The sequence below is a fragment of the Mesoplodon densirostris genome, chromosome 2 (assembly GCF_025265405.1).
Source record: "Mesoplodon densirostris isolate mMesDen1 chromosome 2, mMesDen1 primary haplotype, whole genome shotgun sequence".
NCBI classification, from domain to species: domain Eukaryota; kingdom Metazoa; phylum Chordata; class Mammalia; order Artiodactyla; family Ziphiidae; genus Mesoplodon; species Mesoplodon densirostris.
In genome coordinates, this window is record NC_082662.1 from 68,041,016 (window position 1) to 68,063,492 (window position 22,477).

A 22,477-nucleotide genomic window follows, 5' to 3' on the forward strand; every position below is an offset into this window, starting at 1 on the left:
TGTACTAGTTGTGTAACCATAGTTATTTTCCTTTCCTAAGCCTCAGTTTCTTCATCTGTGAAATGGGGATAGCGTGACTGCCTCATAGTGTTGTGGCAAGAACCAGATAAGATAATTCATGTGAAATTTGGAGCACAGTGTGTAGTACCTGGTGATCATTCTCTAAATGTCCAGGACAGTGTGGATGAGGCTCTCAGCCTTTCTGGCATCTGGGGTCCCAGGTCCTGAATCTTTTCCATCCTTCTGTGCCTGACACATAATAATCATTTTTGTTTCAAAGACAAAAATGCAGGATTTTGCCTTCAAAAGCCATTCAACTAAGTAAAGCGAGGAGCAGGACATGGTTGGTCTCAGTCTGCCATGTCCAGGCATTTAAAAGAAGAGGCTTGGGGCTTCCCTGGTGGTGCAGTGGTTGAGAGTCCACCTGCCGACGCAGGGGACGCGGGTTCGTGCCCCGGTCCGGGAAGATCCCACATGCCGCAGAGCGGCTAGGCCCGTGAGCCATGGCCGCTGAGCCTGCGCGTCCGGAGCCTGTGCTCCGCAATGGGAGAAGCCACAACAGTGAGAGGCCCGCGTACCGCAAAAAAACCCAAAAAACAAAAAACAGAAAAAAACAACAAAAAAAAGAAGAGACTTGTACAAGAAGTGCAGTGGAAAGGTGTATATTTCCTGGGAGTCTGGCATTCCCTATTAGTCTATAAGCAGACCTTTAAGCAAAGGAGGGCCTTTATGAGTTGTTTAGTCTGTTGGGTGACATTTCTTGGGTGATGTGGTGAGATTCTTAAGTAAGAATCTCATTTCATTCACTTACAAATGAATGGAACAAACCCAGCATTGGGTTCCAGTAAAGTAAGCCCCATTTGTGTCTCAGACCGCACAAAGTAGACTGCAGCAGTGCTCTCCAAGCATCTGCGTCTCACTTGTGCCCTTGAGATGAATGCTTGACGTCCCTCCCTAGAGCATGGAGATGACCTGAGTTTGTACTCTGGCAGTGGTGCTAGATCTTCTCAGGAGAATGCAGATTTCTTCACATTTCCGCACACGGTCCTGTACATTTCTGGATTGTACTTCCTCCTGTGTAGAATGAGGAGCTTGGCTAGATTATCTCTAAGATATTCTAGCACTGAAGATCACATTTTCAGTCCCAATTTAAGAGCTTCTTTATATTTCCTGAAGGGAAACTTCTTTATATTTCCTGAAGGGATCTTCACCAATCACCGCCTGGGGGACTGGCTTTTATGTTGAGTGCTCTGGTGTGAAAGGCATACCTCTTTCAAGTTGACCTCAGCTTTCCTCTTTTACCTTTTCTCTTTTGTTCCTGCTTCCTCTCTTCTTTAAAGGTGTCAAGTAAAGCCAACAGTGATGAATCAGGTTTACTTTTCTTTTGGTGACGGTGAAATCGGTGAGTGGAGAGGTTTCATCCTGTCTCAGTCTAGGTAGACTCCATTCCCTTCTCACTGCTTTTTTTCCTTTTGCTTGTTTACATCTCCCTTACTGAAATTTCCTTGGAGCTTTAGCATGTCCTCTCTTCATCATGTCTTTCCCTTTGTGATCTAAGATTTTCTGTGGATAGTGCCAGTTTTCTGCAACCAGCCATGGAAAGCAGCGCTGCTTAAACTCACAAGGCCCAGCAGATCCCCTGTGACGGTGGCTTACACAGTGGGGCGGGGGGGCGATGGTGGGACACTGTGAAACATCTCCAGATGCATGAGTACAGAGATGGGTAAACAGTATACGCTCACTGCTTGGTTTCCATCTGTTTTATCTGGATGATGACAGCACCTCAGACTGGGTGCAAAGATTTCTCTAGTGATGGTCAAATGGTGGCCTGAACATACAACAGGCTGGGAACCAGAGGTGACTATTTCAGCAGATCTTGGCTGCAGCTGAGCCTGTTTCTGCCAAGCCAGGGGTTTTCTTGGTCTCAGTGGAGCCGGGACTTCTGTAGCATTGTTACACTCTGGGCTGTAATCCTGACATTTCAACCTCTTGGACACTGAAGAGTGGTTGGGCCTCGAATCTTCAGCCACAATTCCCATTCAGCCTGCTTTGTGACCTGACATATCTGGCATTCAGGCCTCTTTCTAAGCGTGTATTAACACATTGGGGGTCCCTATCAGAGAGGGAACGGGGAGCCCAGGAAGTGGGATAGTGGCCCTGTGTTGATGTCTTTAGATCATTGCCCTCTGCCTTTGTTGGGGATTCCTTGGTAAGGGCTCTGCTAGGGTGTCAGGAGGAGCCATCAGAGCCCCCCTTGTTAGAGGGGAGATACACAGCTAAGCCGTGTCACTTTCGAAACTCTGCATTCCTGTCAGCTCTGGAGAAAATTACCTCCTTCTCACATCACAAGGAAAAGAGTAACTGTTTAAGGACAGGCCATTTGCAAAGACCGAGACCCTGAGAGAAAGGCACATAACCCCCTGCTCTAGTTTGGGTTTCCACAGAAGCTGAACCTGAGACAAGAATTCCAGGGTGCATGAGTTATATAGGAGAGGATCCCGAAAACAGGAGGAAGGATGTCAGCCAAGGCCGTGTTATCAAGCAAGCTGTCCCTGTGGACAACTGGCACTTGATCCCACCCGGAAAGTCTGGGATACAGTGTAGCACAGGTGCCTCCGGGTTATCCCACCTGAGACATGAAGGATCTGCTGGCCAGACAGCCTCGGGCAAAGAGATGCAAGGGGTGAAGTAATAAAGGCCACGGAGATGTGGTGTAGCACTGGCAGCTTTGCTACAGCTGTTATCCCAGATTCACCTTCCAAAGGAGCTTAGTCATTTTCTTTACAGAGAATGAATCCAAAACCCAGAAAAGCAACTGAGCCTCAAAGTCACAGAGCCAGTTCTTGAGATTCAAGGTCACAAGGATCCAGGTTTCCTGACTCCGGTTGTAGTGCTCTTTCCACTTGGCTACTCAAGGCAGAAATCTAAATTTGTAATGATTTATGAGGCGTATGGTATCTGATTAATGGAACAATATTCCCTTTCTGTCGTGGATTTGTTGGTCTTTTTCTAAGTGAAAAATTATCAAAGGGATTCAATCCTGAGAGCCAGAGAAAGAGCAAAAAATGGCTGAATGTGTAAATAAAGTCTCCCAGGAAGATCATATTTTTGAAGGTATTCATTATTCATGTCTTTTTGTCATTGTCATGTCTTAAGTGTTTACTTGGGCTTCTAGCTTTTTGCTTTTCTAAGGACAAGGCTGATCCATTCTAGAAGAGCCTGACAGCCATCACCTTAACAATGGCTTATTAATATCCAGGTTATTTAAGATGCAGAGGAAACATTTATCACAGAAGAGCAGCTTCTCAACATGTCCTGCCAGGTGCGATGACGCATGTGCCTTGTGCATATCATGCATTTGTGGAGCTCCTCTGGATGAAGGGGTCAGGATTGCTTATAAAGCATTGTGTTAGGTGAGAGTGGGCTTGCTCTTCGATTCTGAAATACCCACAAGCCTTTGGTAACGCTGAGAGTGAAGCACCTGTGTGATTCCCAAGGCTGAGCCAGAGGCTCTAAGCAGCCTGCACCATAACCAGCTTACACCAAGGGGAACACATGCTGAGGATGTCGACTGTGGCCGCAGGCAGAAACAAAGCCCCTAGCAGACCGGAAGTGTTTACATTGGAAATAAAATGCCTGGGTGTGACTCTGAACTCATGGGACTAGCTAGAAACATGACAGGTTATTCTGAGGTTTGGGCTAATCATGGGATTAGCCGAAGACCACGTAAAAGTGGAGAAAAGGCTTGGAGATTCCATCTACATTTTCTCTAATTCTTGGATGCATTTTGGTTGTTGAGTTATGTCTCCATTTTCTTATTTATCTGAGGCCAAAAGTTTAAGTCCTACTGTGTGATCATTTATAAACTTTTGGAAAAGGGAGCTTCATATTGGAAAAGCTTGTCCAAGTCCTTCTTTAGAATTCCCAGAAGGGAATTGCTAGGTCTTAAGGTCAGCACATTTTTTTAAGGCATTGGAGGCATCTGGTCTCCAGAAATGGGGAGACCGTTTTTATACTCCCTTTTCTCGTAGTTTCTGGTATCTCTTCCCTTAGATCTTCTTCAGTTACGGATGTGTCATTCCTTTTTACTTTGCCAGCCTGATAAGTAGAAAATGATATAACGTCATTGCTTTAATTTGCGTTCCTTTGAATATTATTGTGATATTTTTTCTTGTGCCTATTGCCTATTTGCATGTCATATGGAGTTGCCTGTTCTTGAAGGACACTGATAATGCTCTCCTCCCCTGCCCTACCCGTTTCTGCTGCCGGAATAACTTTAACTAAGCCAGGCGTTCCACTGCCTCTTCCCTTGGGTCCCTATATAGCTATGGGCTGGCTAAAGAGTAACTGTGAGCCCCTGGGGAGATGGACCACCCACTAGAGCTGCTCCCAGCTCAGGGCATCACCTGCCTGTGTGTGCAAATTAGACCAACTGGTAACTTCTGGTTAACAAACCTGTTTGGCAGAAGGGATTTCAATTGGGGATAATCCTCATTCACTTCAATAAAGCAGGGAATGAGTCCGGGCAAGGGGGTCCACTTTTTACTTTCTAAAGTCAGACCTTTCTGTGTTTTGTTGTTGGTATAGCTTGCTCTGTATTGCCAACTTCTGAACTCAAAATGTGTTTCGTTTAAAAAAAATGAACATGACTTTCTTTGAGTGACTTACTTTTGCCTTCTAAGGAAGTGACTGGACGGGGACAACCATATTCTATATCAGGCCATCGACTTTGAGCCCCTTCATTTCTTATTTTCCTCTGTCTGGTGTAGTGCTCTGGGGTGCTGTTTTTTTTTTTTTTTTTTTTTTTTTTTTTTGTGGTACGCCCGCCTGTCACTGTTGTGGCCTCTCCCGTTGCGGAGCACAGGCTCCGGATGCGCAGGCTCAGCGGCCATGGCTCATGGGCCCAGCTGCTCCGCGGCATGTGGGATCTTCCCGGACCGGGGCACGAACCCGTGACCCCTGCATCGGCAGGCGGACTCTCAACCACTGCGCCACCAGGGAAGCCTGGGCTGCTGTTTTTGAGAGAAAGGTCTGTTAAAATCAAGAAATATTCACCCTTTTGGTATTTGCCCTGAGTTGGGCCCCTTGGAAATGGGCAACTTTCCCCATTTGGGTGTGTTCTTTAGGACCTTTCCTACTGGCTTAACGAGTTGGCTCGGTCTGTATTAGTGGTGAGGAGATACCAGCTGTCTGGTTGGAACAGACTTTTCAGTGTCGAAGACGAGCTATAGGCCAGGTAGATGCTAATCAGGAGAGAAGTAAAGCTGAACCTGGCCCAGTCCGCCTGAAATTGGGTATATTTATTTCCCCCACGAATTTTCTTGTATATGGGATGTGGCCTATTCTCTTGGAACACCATCAGGATAATGAAAAGGAGAAAACAGAGAGCAGGAACCAACAGCATGAACGCAACCTGCAACGGTCAGGTTAACGAGGTGTCGGGCACAAGGTTCATACCCTGCATGCAGGACCCTTTCTTTCCCACTAGAGGGCACTCTTGTCACTCTTAAAGCGATAGTACCTGGGAAAAACTGGTTGCTTCTCAGTTGAAGTCCCCAGAAGCACACTGCATTTAAGATGCTACTTTGTGTCTCAGCTTCCATTCTCAAGGTGTGTTATGAACATAACACTCTCCAGCCCAGACAAGAATGGGAAGATTAGTGTCTGGAAACTTCTGTTGTAAATTAAGCATAGTCAGTCCCTGCTTATTTGTGTTTCATTAATGAGATGTGATTGTAGCCCTGGGGCTTTTTTACACTTTCAGAAGCAACATCTACTTTTGAAGTGCTGTACCTCCAGTCTGCTCTTCTCCTTTGCCCACATACTTGGTGTAAACGTGGCTGCAGCAGGTCTGTATGGAGGTCGGTGGAAGATGAGGACTTGATCCTCTGTATTGATCCTGTTTATTTTGGGAGAGCTGGAGAGTACCCGTGGTTGGCGTGGGTCAGCCTGAGAGGAGGTTTTCCATTTAGAGAGGATTTAAAATTTCAAGCAAGGGAAATGCAAGCCATATTTTACTCACTCAATGCATCAGGGAGTGCTACCATTTAAAAAAACCACCATTCTGACTTCTGGGGTTTCCAGGTCATCTGGCAGCCACTGTATGGGATCAGTTCCTTGACCCTTTGTCAGAAGTTCCTCCAGATTACAAGGCATCTCTTTATGGACATCTTTACATTTACACCAATCATTTTTTAAAAAATTTGTCAGCCTTGGAGGATGTGTGAGGTGACTTGCCCTTTACTTGTAAGAATGAGGGGTGACTCCCCCCTAGAAAGTCACCAGTGTCAATCAGTAGAGCTGCTGGCAGTGCTATTCCTGTTGGGGGTATAGGTTTTGGGAGTGGTCGTTGCTTGGCGACCAGCACAGTGACAGCTTGCTTTCTGGCTCCTTGAAACTAAATTTCCACAGGAAGAGCAAAAAGGACTCACATAGCAAATATTCCCCCCTCCCCCTCCCGATCCATGACTACTACTACCAGCATCATTACTAGCTAATAATTATATAGCATTACTATGCTCCAGGCATGGTTTATTTTTGTTTATTTTAATAAGCTTTATGTTTTAGAACAGGCTTAGGTTTACAGAAAAACTGTGAAGACAGTACAGAGAGTTCTTACATGCCCTATACCCAGTTTCCCTTATTATTAACAAACTAGTATGGCACATTTGTCACAATTAGTAGACCAATGTTGGTACATTATTATTAACTAAAGCCCAGACTTTATTCGGATTTCTTTAGTTTTGACCCACTGTGCTTTTCCTGTTCCAGGGTTCCATTTAGGATACCACATCATATTAATTGTCATGTCTCCTTAAGAGCCTCTTGGCTATGGCAGCTTCTCAGACTTTCCTTGCTTTTGATGACCTTGACAGTTTTGAAGAACGCTGGTCAGGTATTTTGTAGAATGTTCCTCTGCTGGAATTTGTCTGAGGTTTTCTCATGATTAGAGTGGGGTTACAGATTTTGAGAGGAAGACCTCAGAGATAAAAGGCCATTCCCATCACACCCTATCAAGGGCACATACTGTCCACATGACTTGTCATGGTTGATGTTGACCTTTGTCACCTAGCTGCAGTAGTGTTTAGCAGGTTTCTTTCCTGTAAAGTTACTACCCCCGTATCCAGACTGTGTTCTTGGAAAAGTCACTGTGTGGAGCCCACACTTAGGAGTGGGGAGTTATGCTTCACCTTCTAGAGGGCAGAGTAGCTACACAAATTCTTTGCAGTTCTCCTGCCCAGGCAATTTATCTCTTCTCATCCATGTATTTATTTATTCAATTGTTTATTTACATCGGTATGGATATTCATGGAGATTTATTTTATACTTCGGGTTATCATAAAATATTACTTTGTTGCTCGGATTGTTCCAGCTTTGGCCACTGGGAGCCCTTTCCATTGCTCTGTGTCCTCTGACCTACTTCTATCATTGTGAGATGGTTGTTGTTCTTTTGAGTACTTTCTTATTTTCTGACACAAGATACTCCAGGCTCATCTTAACATCTCCTGCCCTAGTTCTAGAATCAGTCATTTCTCCGAGGGTGGTATTAAAACCAAGATCTGGGCACTAAGTGTTGTTGCTACAGGGTTGCTGTTGCTTAGAGGCCCTCTCAGCGGACAGAGCAGGGAAATGTATGTGTATGTACTAATTTATGAATTGATCTGTATGTAACCATCTGTATCTGTATTAAGCTAAACATGAGCCTACTGATGTCTCCAATTCTAATCCGTTACCACGTGGACCATTCTGGCCTCCTCCCCTTGGGGATCTGTGATCTCCTTCTCCAACAGTACGGTAAACTTGGCTCCCACCATCCGCCATGTATTTACCTAATTGTTCAGTTCCAGTGTGCATGTATAGCAATGTCAGAATTGTTGACAAGACCCCCATGGAAAATAACTTTATCCACTAGAGTACAGTGCCTCTTATGTACAGTTTCTTTTGCTGTAGTTTTACAGACTTCTTATTTCCAAAGTTGCTTAGGGAGCACCTTTTTTTTTTCTCCACTCCTTTCAGTGAGGTTGTTTCATACATTTGTAATACAGTTAGATTGTTTGGTCACATTCTGCATTTCATCTTGGGATTCCCCTAACCTTTTCCATGATTTAAAAAAAAGTTTACATATATTAAAGTTCACTCTTTGTGGGTTTTGAGAAATGCAGGTATCGCCATTACAGTGTCATAGAGAATAGTTTCATCACCCTATGAATTCTCTGTGCTTCACCAGTTCACCTAGTTAACCCTTCCCCAATCCACTGATTTTGTTTTTTTTGGAGCAGGAAAGGCCGTAACCTCACTTTATTTGTATTTCCTCCTTACACAAAATCATCAAAATAGGAACAGAGATGGGCAGCGAAAAGGGCTGAAAATTTGTTCAATCCACATGTTCTCAGGGCTATCCCAGAGAGCACTTGAGGCTGAGTGCCTGTTGGAGTAGCCGCAGATCCAACACGAATTCCTCATGCCTTGGCCTGAAGTCTTCACAGATTGGTGGCGTGAGCCCTGCAATTCTCATCCTTTGCCCATCTTGACGTAAGGCAGGAAAGTGGACTGAAATGCTCCTTTCTGATGGGCAAGGCAAATCAGAACCCATGGTGTAATTACTGGTGCTACAGGGGCAGAACCTGAAGCTGCTTCCAAGGCTCTAGACACTTGCAGACAGGGCTAGAGGCTGATGGTGTAAGAGCGGCCTGTGAGGTTCTGAATAGCAGAACAGACTGATGCTGTCACAGCCCACTCATACCACACCATCTTGGAATTGCTGCATCACCAGAGACGCGCACAGGTGGTCTGGGCTTCACGCACGGTAATGGGCTGCTTAATGGGGAAGAGGACGGGAAACTGTGAAAACATCTCAGGAGAGTGAGTCTCTGGACAGATACTCAGAGTGATGTCCTGATAAAGCACAGCCTCAAAGTAGCCTGCAAAACCATTGCAGCACTGTGTTCACCTCCACGGGAAACTCCAAGGTGCAGTAGCGGTTGTTGTCCATCATAGGATCTCTGTTGGGGTGGCTGAAGGTAAAACAGAGCTGGGGTGCAGACGGCTGGTGGAAATTGTGCAGCCATAGCACATAAAGCATCTCAAACTGGGCTTCAGGGTCGCGGTTCTTTTCCCGACAGGCTCGGAACTCATTGTACAGCTTGGAGGAGGAGATGGGAGCTAGAAAGGAGGTATACTCCCCAGGGATGCTCACGCCATCATCTGGTGACAGCGCATTATTAGCTTAGGACCCCAGAAGCTCACTGACAATGATTTCCACTTTCTCTGGAGCCACCCATTCCCGCATGTCCGATGAGACTACTGTCACTGGGCTTCCCCATTCTTCAAACTGCTAGTTCTCCAGCGTCACCACAGCATTTGGGTTCTTCTCCACAGTGTACAGCTTTATCCGCCAGTCAGCCTGCTTGGCTGCCCGCAGGGAAGCATTCACCAGGGGCCCCCGGCCTGTTCCCAGCACCATCAGCACTTGGACATTGGTGTCCTTCTCTTCCTCTGGCACTCAGTCTAACAGACATTTATAGATGGCCTGCTGGTATTGAGAGTATTTGCTAGGGTCCTTTTCAAACACTTCGTATGTCTGAGATTCCAGATTATCCATCAGTGGCTGGAGTGGGGACTGCAGGTAGTCTTCATAGCCCTTGGCAAAGAGTTCATAGGCATTGGGTGGAGGTCGATTCTGGCTCAAGTCTTCCAAGTCCTGGAGGCAGGAGCAGAACTCTTTCTCTGAGTGGTGGGTGGTGCCTGTGATGATGAATTGCACATCCACCTTGAGGAGTTGGACGATCAGCCTCTGATGCATCTTAGAAAGAACAGGACATCCCTTCTTATTGGTCAGGAAAATGCTGGTGGGGAGAATGGCTGCTTTGATGGGCTTCCCCAAGCCAACGATCAATGACATGATGAGATGAGAGGTCAGCACCAGTTTCGAGAGCCACCGCAATCCTCTTGCTATAATCACACAAGGCCCGGAAGTTGTGCCACCACATCCACGTCTTCTCCTCTCCACTGTACTCCTCTGTGTGTGAAGTTGGCGCATCTCTCAGGTCCTCTGGTGCCACCAGTGGCACCCACATCCAGAACATGGAGGAGTGGTGGCCAGTGGGATGTGGTTGGTCAAAACTCTTGCCAAGTTTGTGTTATCGTCCTGATGTAGGGGAAGCAGGAAAGCTGGAAGACCCAAATATGCCCCAAAATTCAGCTCCTGTCACATAGCTGCCTCGGAGCTCCTGTGGATCTTCTCCACTTTTGAGTCTGGACGAATCCATGGAGAAAGCTTTCCCACAATCAGTGTATTCCAGTCCCTTCCTGACAGCAGTAGGTCTGATCGTGTCTGAGGGCCTGGCCGATTCTTAGCAGGTTCCTGAGTGAACTCCCTCTTGAAACGTGGGTGGAACACAGGCATGCAGAGGAAATCAACCCCCTGCTTGGCCACAGCCCCCAGTGTGTCAGCCATTTCGGGGATGCAATTCAGGTCCCTCCCGCTGGACACGCGACTTCCGTGGGCACCGCCGACCACCATCGCCTCCACCTTTTCCCTCGCGTTGTCCACGCTGAGATTCCCTGACCCCACTGATTTTTTTAACTGTCTCTGTGGTTTTGCTTTTTCCAGAACGTCATATCGTATAATTGTAATAATACAGAACATAGCCTTTTCAGATTGGCTTCTTTCACTTAGCAAAATGTATTTAAGATTTATTTATGTCTTTTCATGGCTTGGTAGCTCATTTCTTTTTATACTATTTCATTGTGTGGATATACTCCAATTTGTTTATCCAGTCACCTACTTAAGGACATCTTGGTTGCTTCCAAGTTTTGGTGGCTATGAATAAAGCTGCTATAACATTTGCTTGCAGGTTTTTGTGTGGCCATAGTTCTGAAGTCAGTTGGGTAAGTTCCAAGGAGTGTGATTGCTGGATTATATGCCAAGACTATATTTAGCTTTGTAAGAAATCGTCAAACTGTCTTCCAAATTGGTTGTGCCATTTTGTATTCGTGCCAGTGAAGGATGAGAATTCCTGTTGCTCTTTTTCCTTGCCAGCAATTGGCATTGTCAATTTTCTTTTTTGTATTTTAGCCATTCTAATAGGTATGGCTATAAGGTATGCTGTGGTATCTCGTTGCTTTATTTTGTAATTTCCTAATAATGATGTAAAACATTTTTTCATATGCTTATTTGTCATCTATATACCTTCTTTGGTGAAATCTCTGCTCAGATCTTTTGTCCATTTTTATTGGGCTTTCTTACTGTTGAGTTTCATGAGTTCTTTGGATACAAGTCCTTTGTCAGATACGTGTTTGCAAATATCTACAAATTTCTGTGGCTTCTCTTTTCATTCTTTTAAGTCTTTTGAAGAGTAGAAGTTTTTAATGTTAATAATGTCCAATTTAGATCATGCTTTTGGTGATGCTTCTAAAAACTCATCTCCAAACCCAAGGTAGCCTGGATTTTTTCCTTTGTTCTCTTCTAAAAATCTTATAGTTTTGCATTTACATTTAGGTCTGTGATACAGTTTGAGTTAATTTTTATGAGAGATGTAAACCCTGTGTTTAGTTTTTTTTTTTTTTTTTTTTTTTTTTGCACGTGGATATTCAGTTGTTCCAGCACCATTACTTGAAAAGACTATCCTTTCTCCATTGAAATATTTTTGCTCCTTTGTCAAAGGTCACTTGACTATTTGTGTGGATCTGCTTCTGGGCTCTCTATTCTGTTCCATTGATGTATGTGTCTATTCTTTCACCAATACTGTGCTGTTTGGATTACTGTAGCTTTACTGTAAGTTTTGAAATCATTTAGTGTGATTCCTCTAATTTTTTTGTTCTTCAGTACTGTGTTTGCTGTTCTAGATCTTTCGGTCCAGGCATGGTTTTAAGTCCTTTACATATATTAACTCACTTAGTCCTCACAGTAACCCACTAAGAGGCCCATAGAGATTAAGTGGCCTGTTCAAAGTCACATAGCTAATAAGTGGGGGAGGCAGGACCCAAGCCTCGGCAGTGTGGCTGCAGTCGCTGGCTCACATCCACCCACCAGGTGGCCTCTGAAGGTAATAAAGAAGGGATCCTTGTTTATTTTTGACACCTTAGTGAGAATACTCAGAGGTGATTTCCTGGACCCATTGTCTTGGGAAACAGGCAGTGTAGTGGGGAGTCTCAGAGTTCTTGCTTTAATTTCAGAGACTTAGGTTGACACCTGACTCTACCAATTATAAGCCTGGCTAGACCTTGGGCAAACAAGGCTCCATGGTCAGAGTCTTCACCTGTAAAATGGGAGCATAATGGACCTTTAATGGGATCCTGCTGGCTTACTTAACAGTCCCCTTTCTCAGCAAAGGTGGGTGTCTGTGCAGTGTGGTTCTGCTCCCTGTTCCCAAACACTTGTTTTCAGCTCTCTGATGCTATATTGTATTATACTTAACTGTTTTCATGTCTGATTTCTCCAATATATTGTAAGCTTTTAAAAGATAGACCTTTTGGGCTTCCGTGGTGGCGCAGTGGTTGAGAGTCCGCCTGCCGGTGCAGGGGACACGGGTTCGTGCCCCGGTCTGGGAAGATCCCACATGCTGCGGAGCGGCTGGGCCCGTGAGCCATGGCCGCTGAGCCTGTGCGTCCGGAACCTGTGCTCCGCAACGGGAGAGGCCACAACAGTGAGAGCCCCGCGTACCGCAAAAAAAAAAAAAAAAAAGATAGACCTTTTAATGGGTATCATTTATCTTTTCATCTCTGTCCCTAACACAGCGTCTGGCACATGAAAGGCTCTAAATAAAATGATTGTTCAGTAAATGCGGCAGGATATATTATAGATGGGTGAAGCTAGAAACAGGCTGACTCTAGGCACTGTCCATGGCTCAGAAGGCAGTTCGGAAAAGGACTCCAGGCCTAAATTCTCCAACCTAACTCATCATTACCACAGAAAGAGACACCATCTTCAATTCAGACTGTTCTGCTCTGTCCCCTAGAAAGTGTCTGTGCTTTCCTATCTCTACTCTTATTCCCAGAAAGTGGGAAAGGAAGCTGCCTCCCCACTCCATCACCACTCATCACTGCTTAAACCACATGGGAGCCTGAAACAGTGGTGAGAACCCTGCACTTGTCAGCAAAGGGCCTTGGTAGGGTTCCCAGCTCAACCACTTGCCACCTTCATGATCTTGGGCATACTCCTAAACATCACCATTCCCTCATCCATATACTGTGGCTACCATTTCTACCCATTTGTTAAGGAGAATAAGCAAGCAACACAGGAGTGTGTAGTTTACATTATAAAACACTAGGTAAATACCAAGAGCTATCATTAGATAATAGTAAAAGCTACTAATTACCAGGTACTTACTCACTGACAGGCACTGCTCTAAGTGCTTTGTACATTATCTTTTTTAAGCCTTATAAGCAATACGATAGCTCCTGTTATCCCTGCACTAACTAAGGTACCTGTAAGCAAGAGAGAGGCTGATTCTTCCTGGCTCAAGTTTTTTTTTTTTTTTTTTTTTTTCTTAATGTACATTTTTAATCCAAATCTTGTGGTGTACTTTTTTAAAAATAAATTTATTTATTTATTTATTATTTTTGGCTGCGTTGGGTCCTCGTTGCTGCGTGCGGGCTTTCTCTAGTTGCGGCGAGTGGGGGCTACTCTTCGTTGCAGTGTGTGGGCTTCTCTTGTTGCCGAGCACAGGCTCTAGAGCTCGCGGGCTTCAGTAGATGCAGCGCGTGGGCTCAGTAGTTGTGGCTCGCAGACTCTAGGCGCGTGGGCTCAGTAGTTGTGGCGCACGGGCTTAGTTGCTCTGTGGCATGTGGGATCCTCCCGGACCAGGGCTTGAGCCCGTGTCCCCTGCGTTGGCAAGCGGATTCTTAACCACTGCGCCACCAGGGAAGCCCCCTGGCTCAAGTTTTAAAAAATAAAAAACAGAAGAAGGATAAGAAGGATAAGAAGGAGGGGGAGAGGATTAGAGGGGGAGCAGGGGGAGGAGGGGGAGGGGAAGAAGAAGAAGAAAATAAAATTTTTAAAAGATGCTGGAGTTACTCAAAGAATGAATCAGTCCCTAAGCATCCAGCCCAGGCTGGGTAGGGACCAGGGGCAACCCCAGAAACTGCAGCAGCAGACATTGATGGACCTGCTCTCCAGACTATATAAAGGTTCATAAAGGTGCCTCAATACCAAGAGCCCCTGTCACTGGGTTTCAAGTTCCTAGGCTAGAGAAGTTAATTGGCCTGACTCAATAATTTATAGGGATACTTACTATATGTGAGGCACTGTGCTAAATGCTTTACATGAGTTAGTTAACTTAATCTTCACATCCACCCTATGAAGGAAGTACTGTCATTGTTCCTGTTTTACGGATGGGGAAACTGAGGCAGGAGATGTTAAGTAACTTGCCCAAAGTTATGCAGATAGGTGTTGTGGAGTCAGGTTCCAGAGCCTGCCCTGTTATTTATGGCACTGAACCACCCTCCCCCCCCCCACACCCACAGAGGGTCTGAATACATAGTTCTTTCTGGGATGGTTGTTGAGACATTCAGAGGCATTATTTGAACTGGCTATTAAAGGATGAGTTGGAGTTTATAGGTGGATTAGAAGGGAAAGAGTATTTCAAGTAGAGGAGACAATATGAGTTAAAGCACAGGTGGAAGAAAGTATGTAATGTGTTCAGAAAATGACTAATAATTGCGGGCATCAAGGGGTAGAAAGGAATGGCTGGTGATTAAACTCAAAAGGTTAAAGCTAATGCAGTAGGCATTGCGGAGCTCTCAAAAGAATTTAAGCAGGGGAGTAATTGTCTAGATATGTTTCAAAACAATTCCTGTGGTAGCAATGTGGAGGCTGGCTTGAACGTGTGTTGGAACAGTTTGAAGGCATGGGGACCTGCTAGAAGGCTCTACCATAGTCTAGATAAGACAGTGCATCAGCTTCTGAATAAGACAACAGATGTTCCTGCTTTTGGTGGTTTGGGGAAGTTGTACATCACAGAGTGAAGGAAGAGATGCTACAGGTTCATCAGAGTCCCATTGGGAAATGCTACCTTATTAGTCTCCGACAGTGCTCCATGAAGTAGCCAGTCTGGGAACTGTTTGTCACTGTTTGAACCAAGATAAGGGACTTGCACCAGAATGTAAATCAATGCACTGCTTCCTTCATTGAGAAAGTCGTGGCATGCACACCCCCCCCCCGCCACACACACATTGACTGAAGCAAACCGTAAGCTCGCTTCGTGACAAAGTTGATTTACATTCTAGAGCAAACTCCTGTCTCCTTGTAGCCTGATAACAATTTGTAGACCTTCACCAGTCCACAACCACAATTAGAGGAGCTTGCTATATGATCAATTTATTATATTTATTATATGTAGGTGTTATACTTTAAATATCTTTTTCTCTACGGTCAAACCTTTAACGTGGAAAACATGGTTTCAGCGTTTTAAGAGTTTTCTTTTTATTCTACAGGCAAGCCACTTATGTCAAGGACTCCTCTTTTGCTTTTTATTTTTTGGAATGTTACATGATCACTTAACCTTGATTAATAATTAATAACTCTTTCTGTAGAGATGGGCTTGTGACCTCTTCCTGCTCCCCAGTATTGTTAAGAGCTAAGCTGCCTTTCAGACCTCAGGTTCTCTCCGACCTTCAAGACTTGGGCTACGATGCCTTCTCCAGGATTCTCAGACGTTATAGAGCACTGGAGAGGGAATGGAAGTAATGATTTCTCTGTCACTTGAGTGTAAAGCGTAAACCGAATCAACACTTAGCAGTGATGTTATTAAAGGGATTCAAACATCAGTAACGTGTCTGAACTCATGGACCTTAAAGATTCTTTGTGACCCTGAGATTTTTCTATTTGACTAAGGTCACAGAGCTAGTGTACGGCAGAGTGGGGCCGGCATCTGGGTCTCCTGACCCTCTGTCACGCTGCTTCTCTGCTTGCTTCCCAGCCCCCTCCCCTCAGTCCTTCACTAAAAGCAGCAGAAGAAATGACAGGTTCCTTAGAGGATGGAATAGATGCCGTGGGTCTTCATTTAATGATGGGACCTTTGGAGGTTTTTTCTCTGCTGATGACCACAGCAGAAAGATGCTTTACATACTGTATTGAGATCTAAATTTAGATAGCAGATGGGCTGACACTGATGTTCTAAAGTACATGTTGGGAAGATAATTCCCAATCTCCTGAGGAAAGAGGTGTCAAATTCAAGTTTACTAAGGAGCCGAACTGTAATTTGGCTATTCCAACTCTGGCTTGCCCCAGCAATGAGCCACATAATTTGCCTTGAAAGGCCACCCCTTGATTTGGACACAGTCTGTACAGATGCCAGTTTAACACAGTGCCTAATGCTGAGTCTGTGCATTTCTACTGGTTTGCCTTGTCTAAATGCTATTTACTCATAGTGGTGCCCGTTATTGTTTCAGTTAAATATTATCAGGCTTTCCTCACAAACCCTTAAATGAAGATCAGAGTTGGTCAGAAAAAGTTGTTAGAAATGGACATTTGTCAATGTCAATTGGCCAGAGACAGTCAGCACTTAGCTTGGGGAATAGGACCAAGAAAAAAAAAAAGAGATCTTCAGAAAGCATGCTCCAGACTCCTCTGAAATCCATTGTCCAGACCTACAGCTCATCACCTTGGCTTTGCTGCTCACCAGCTGTGTGAGTGGGCATGTTACTTAGCTTCTCTGAGTCTCTTTCTTTACTGTAAAGTAGAGATAATAAGTCCCAATCCATGGTATGATTGTGAGAATAAATGACTCATATCAGAGGTGCTCAGCCCACTTTCAGGCAATCGGCAGGTCCTCAATAAGAGTTTAACTTGAATCTGTTGCACATGCATTATCCATTGTATCTCGATGTCTCTCTGTACCACAGCATGCCATTTTATTCCTGCCTCCATGCCTTCTGCTTGTGAGCTGGAGCTGGGTATGGCCTAATGGTTAATGACCTGGCTTTGGTGTCAGGCACATCTGGCTGGAGTTTGAATTCTCTGTTGTGAGACATGGTTAAATTAATTGACTTCTTCAAGCCTCAGTTTCTTCACTTGATAAAACGGGGGAAATAATGGCACCTACCTTCCAGTGGCATAGTGAGGATTAAATGAGCTAAGGCTTGTGAGTGCTTTGTCAAGATACCCATGAGTCAACGTATTGAGCTCCTGTTATGTGTTATAAGCCCTGGAAGTAGAGTGGTAGGCAAACTGGACAGTCCCTGCCATCACGGAATGGCCAGGCCTAACAGGGTGTGACTATACACAGTTATAAACGTGGAAATAAATAATTAGAAATAATTCCAGGGCTTCAAAGTATTTAAAAGAAGAATAAGTGCTGTGAGAGAACTTACAGGGGGACCCAGCCGGACCTGGGAATCACATAAGACTTCACTGAAGGTTGATGTGAAGGATAAAGGGCGGGTGACCAGGTCCAGAGCCAGAGAAAGACTGTTCCTGGTAGGGGGACTAGCATGTGTTTAAACTCAGAGGTAAGAGAACGTGTGGTATGTTTTGAAGGGGGTCTTATTCCTTGAATAAAAAATGAGGATAATATTAAATAGTTCATTGATTTTAAGACTCACCTTTTTCTTCACATTTTAATGTATTTAAAACTTATATGTGTCTTACAATGAAAGACGTTATAATATTGGCAGTATTCTTTTCTTTCTTGGTGGTGGGTAAGATAATGGGGTGTCTTACATTCAGAGCATTTTAAGATTTGATGAAATACAGTGACTTTTGCTTTTTGAAGATCGTTGTGAAAATTCAAGTTGAGGTACACAATGCATCTGATATTTACCTGATGCTTCCACAGCAGTTTGAAGGTAGCTGCAGACTATAAAACCAGACCCACGACCCAGTACAAACTTTTCAAACTGCCAAAGTTAAAAGCTGTTATGGCCCATGCTTAGTAAAGCATGCCAAAGCTCAGAGCCACCCACCCTTAGCCTTAATGCCTCCCAGTGTGTTTTGCCAATTTTAATATCGTTAAGGTTCATGGCAAAATGCTCAAGATGTTGGCGTCTTTGAGAAGCTGTCTCTCCTGCCCAGGTTCTGAACTAACCGAGAAATAAGATGAAAGAACTGGCAGAGGGAGAACCAAAATGTCACTAGTTCTAGGTTGGAGTGTGTAACTTGCATCTGTGGGTAACTGGGCTCCCGGCTACTGCACCCAGAATTATCCTGTGCAGTCACAGGTACACCGATAGGGAAGGTGTGGAGGAACAAAGGAGGTCTGGGTGCTCTGTGGGCACTCCCTCCAAGGAGAGAAGGGAGAAGCAGACAAAACAGGAGCCTCACAGGTCAGATCAGTCACTCTCTAGGGCAGGAGGGGAATGCCAATAGGGCCCCAGCCAAAGAAAGGAGACTTTTGGAGTTGGGTAACACCTTGTATTGAATAGGCATAAATAAACACATTAGGAAGGAGAAAAGAAAGGATGATGTTAGTCAATTCCAAGGCTGAGTTTATGGAATCAGAATGAAAAAATGCATTTGATTGAAAAAAGTGGGCATTTAAAAAATGTCCAAGACTTTAAAAAAATGCAAAAAGTAGTAATAAACTGTGTTGCTGTAGAGAGGGGACAAAATGTTTAAAAAGGAAATTATTTCAAAGGTCCATATAAAGCCTTGGATTCTGTAAAGCCTGGTTCATTACTGGCCTATCTCTCTGCCCGTCAGGGAGTTGGCACGGAAGAGAGATCTGTGGTGCTGAGAAAAAGCCATGGGTGTGTTTTGCACCGCATATGGTTTAGCTTTGTTTTTGTATCCGACAAGCTAGTTTAATTTACACTTGTAGTTTTGATACACTCAGCACTGTGAATTAAGTATTGGGGGAGTCTGGTGAAAGGCACACAAACCACAGTAGCTCATTTCCTTTCATTGATCCAAGCCCAAAGCATTGCTGTTGCATCCTAGAGATTAAAACCCTTGATTCACACAAGAATAGTCTGGTGCAATCTGGAAAGATGTTGTCATGGTCTCTCAGGAGTAAATAATATGAATTTTTAAACATTCCGCAGGAATAATTAACATGGTTTCAAGTATCCTAAAGCATCAGGATGTACAGTATTGCTTATTACAGTGGAAGAAACAGCCAGATATTTTGAGGAAAGTGTAAAGGTAGAACTGTGTATTTTTAAGGACTAAGTATTTCTTCTGTTTGTTCTTAACCCAGCAGGTATTTGCTGAGGCTATTGTGTGTGTGTTCTGGGGACAGTGTTATCCCAAATAATAATATTATATAGAGATAGTCTATAATCTCCTACTTACAAACTCTCTGATAGATTCTACCTCTTACCCTATCTTGGCATTTCTCTAGTGGAGCTATTGATGTTACTGTCGTTTTTAGTGTTCTGCACTAAATTAAAAAAATAACTCTCCCTAAGTAATTACAGAATGTTCTAATTAATTTTATCATTAGCAGATAGCCTAAAAATCATAAACAAGCACAAAGAAAAAAAAATGGAGCTAACCACCGTTTACATTTTTGTGAATGTCTTTCTAATATTTTATTTATTTTTGTATACACACATATATAATAAAATTATGTCATTATATGTATCATATATAAATTTTATGTATATAAAGTGTATGATAAATTTTATATAAGTAAAAGTTATATATAATTGTATAATTTTATTATATATGTATATGTATATCTGTATAAGCTAGCTTAATTTACAATGTTAGTATACAAATTTATATTAAATTTATATTTACATATAATTTAATACATATACTTATATGTATTATAAAACATACATTTATATGTTTGTAGTCTGCCCATTTCTTTAACTTAGCAATAGGTCATGAAGATTTTTTTCATATCAATAAATATGTTTCTATGATGTGCTACTTAATGGTATCCATGTACAGTAAGTCCCCTACATACAAATGAGTTCCGTTCTGAGAGCACGTTCGTAAGTCTGATTTGTTTGTTAAGTCCAACAAAGTTAGCCTACGTACCCACCTAACACAACTGGTTATATAGTACTGTACTGTAATAGATTTATAATATTTTTCACACAAATAAAACATAAAAACAGACACAAACAAAAAATAAATAGAACATTTTTAATCTTATAGTACAGTACTTTGAAAAGTACAGTAGTACAGTAGAACAGCTGGTATACAGGAGCTGCCATCGAGTGATCAGGCAAGAAGAGTTACTGACTGGAGGAGGGAGAGGGGGTGGGAGATGGTAGAGCTGAAGGATCGTCAGCAATAGGAGATGGAGGGCAAGCAGCAGTGTCACTCATGCATGATGTTGATGACACAGATTCTGGTTCCTTGCTGGATTCAATTCTATATACTGTCTTGAAAAAATGATCCAATGATGTCGGGGTAGTAGCTCTTTTTTTCTCATCATAGATGACACGGTAGCACTGGACTGCATTCTGAATGGCTGCTGCAACCTTTGTGTACCGTTCTTTGTTAAGGTCCTGTGCCTTAAAAACTAACAGTGCCTTCTCAAGGAAAGAAAATCCCTTGCCATTTCCTGCATTGTGAATCTCTTCGGTTCTTCAGTAACTTCTTCTTGCTCTGTCTCTCTTTGTCCTTTCTCTGGGCCTCCAATCCCATCAGGTCTTCATGAGTAAGCTCCACATTCGCATCTTTGAAAGCTCGCAAGTTGAAGGTTCAAATGTAGGGGACTTACTTATAGTTTTTAGTGGTGTTTTTGCTGGGTCAACATTATACTTAAGGAAAAAAGGACTTTGGACATGTATAACCAAAGTGCCCTCCAGAGAGTCTGTAAACGGTTTACATTGTTTTTTGGGTGTGCTTATTTTTCCATACCCTCTCACACCAGATAATCTCATTATTTTTAATGTCAGGTGAGACTATACAGTTGACCCTTGAACAACATGGGGGTTAGGGGCACTGACCCTCCAAGCAGTCGAAAATCCATGTATAATTTATAGTCGGCCCTCTGTATCCTCAGTTTCACATCAGGAGATTCAGACAACTGTGGATCATGTAGTACAGCAGTATTTACTATCAAAAAACAATCCACATATAAGTGGACCCATGCAGTTTAAACCCATGTGGTTCAAGTGTCAACTGTATTTTCATGTTTTATTTGAATTTTTGACTTTTTGATGCTAAATATTGCAAAGCTATTACTTGACAGCAAAACAGAAAACATGAAGTCTTATTTCATCCATATCTTGGTTTGATTCATTTGCTTTGAATCCCTTGGGGTCAGCTGCTCTGAGGCACAGGCCTTTGGGGTTGGCCTGGCCAGGATGGGGACCCAGTTGAGAAAACAGTGGAATTAAGGTAGTTTGAGAATATCATGGTCCCGGTAAAAGAAGTACCAGAAGATGAGAAAGAAGTATAGAGAAGAAGAAAGAGAGAAATCAAAGACTTTTTTTTTTTTTTTTCCTTAAAAATATTCTCCTTAGGTCTATACCATGAAAAGAAGGAAGAAAACTTCTTTTCCCCCTGTTAGCCACATTACCCCTTGGCCACTGTTCCAGAGCTCGGGACAGACTGTTTGTCCTATACTTTGTTTCTAATGTGGATGAAATAATTTTTGTGTGATCTTTTAAAAACGAAGATCCCAATCGCATTGCTTCTCCAGAAAAAATACTTCCTACGTTACTAACTTTGGGAACATAAGTTATTGGTCATTTGGGAAACTACTTATCCTTTTATTTTTCCAATTTAAACATTAACCAAGGCAATCTAAGCTTTGCCTTTTTTTTCTCTTGGGTAACTTGATTCCTCAATTATAAATAATGATTATTTAATGTCTGTTAATTCTATCACAGTTTAGGGTGAATTCTAATTAGCCATTTCCCTAAGATACGTGGTTTGTGGCTTGAAAGGTTTTCTAATGCCTTTCCACCCTAGAACTAATGACTCAGAACCAAGAAAGACTGACACAGAGCTTCATCTTATACTGGGGCTGCAAATGCTCCAGAGGGTGCCTACACCTCTTGCAGCCTTGCTGCTACGTGGCAAATAATACCCGCCGCGAGGCTGGTCTCAGTATTGTACCTGCTCTGCATTGTGCCCAGAAGGCTTGGTTTGACTTACAGGATGCTCATCTCAGGGAGGTCACAAGCACTGTTTCTTCACTGGAGTCCGAGATAGTCATTTTTCCTAAAGCTTTAAAAAGATTAAAATGTGGTTTTATGGATAGTCATCACCCAGATTTTTGTGAAAGCGTCCCTAATCCTAATTAGTGGTATAAACAGATTCAGAGAGAGTAAAGAAAGATATCTATGGCTTCTAATTCAAATTAGGCTAACTGTAGTGATTGGTCACCCATTGTCTTAGTCTGTTGAGGCTGCCATAACAAACTACCATAGACTGTGTGACTTATAAACAACAGAAATTTATTTCTCACAGTTCTGGAGGCCTTAAGTCTGAGATCAGGGTTCTGATGTCACGTTCTGGTAAGAGCCCTCTTCCAATTTACAGACTGCTAACTTCTTACTGTATCCTCACGTGGCAGAAAGAGGACAAGCTCACTCTTTGGCCTCTTTTTACAAGGGCACTAATCCAGTT

General features: G+C 43.3%; 1 protein-coding gene and 1 pseudogene across 1 annotated transcript in view; one reads left to right on the forward strand and one right to left on the reverse strand.

Annotated features, from left to right (window-relative positions):
• Window positions 1-22,477, forward strand: part of ST6GALNAC3 (ST6 N-acetylgalactosaminide alpha-2,6-sialyltransferase 3) — a 557,193-nt gene that overhangs the window by 76,000 nt on the left and 458,716 nt on the right. The window lies entirely within an intron of this gene.
• LOC132480409 (protein arginine N-methyltransferase 5-like) lies at window positions 8,665-10,525 on the reverse strand (annotated as a pseudogene).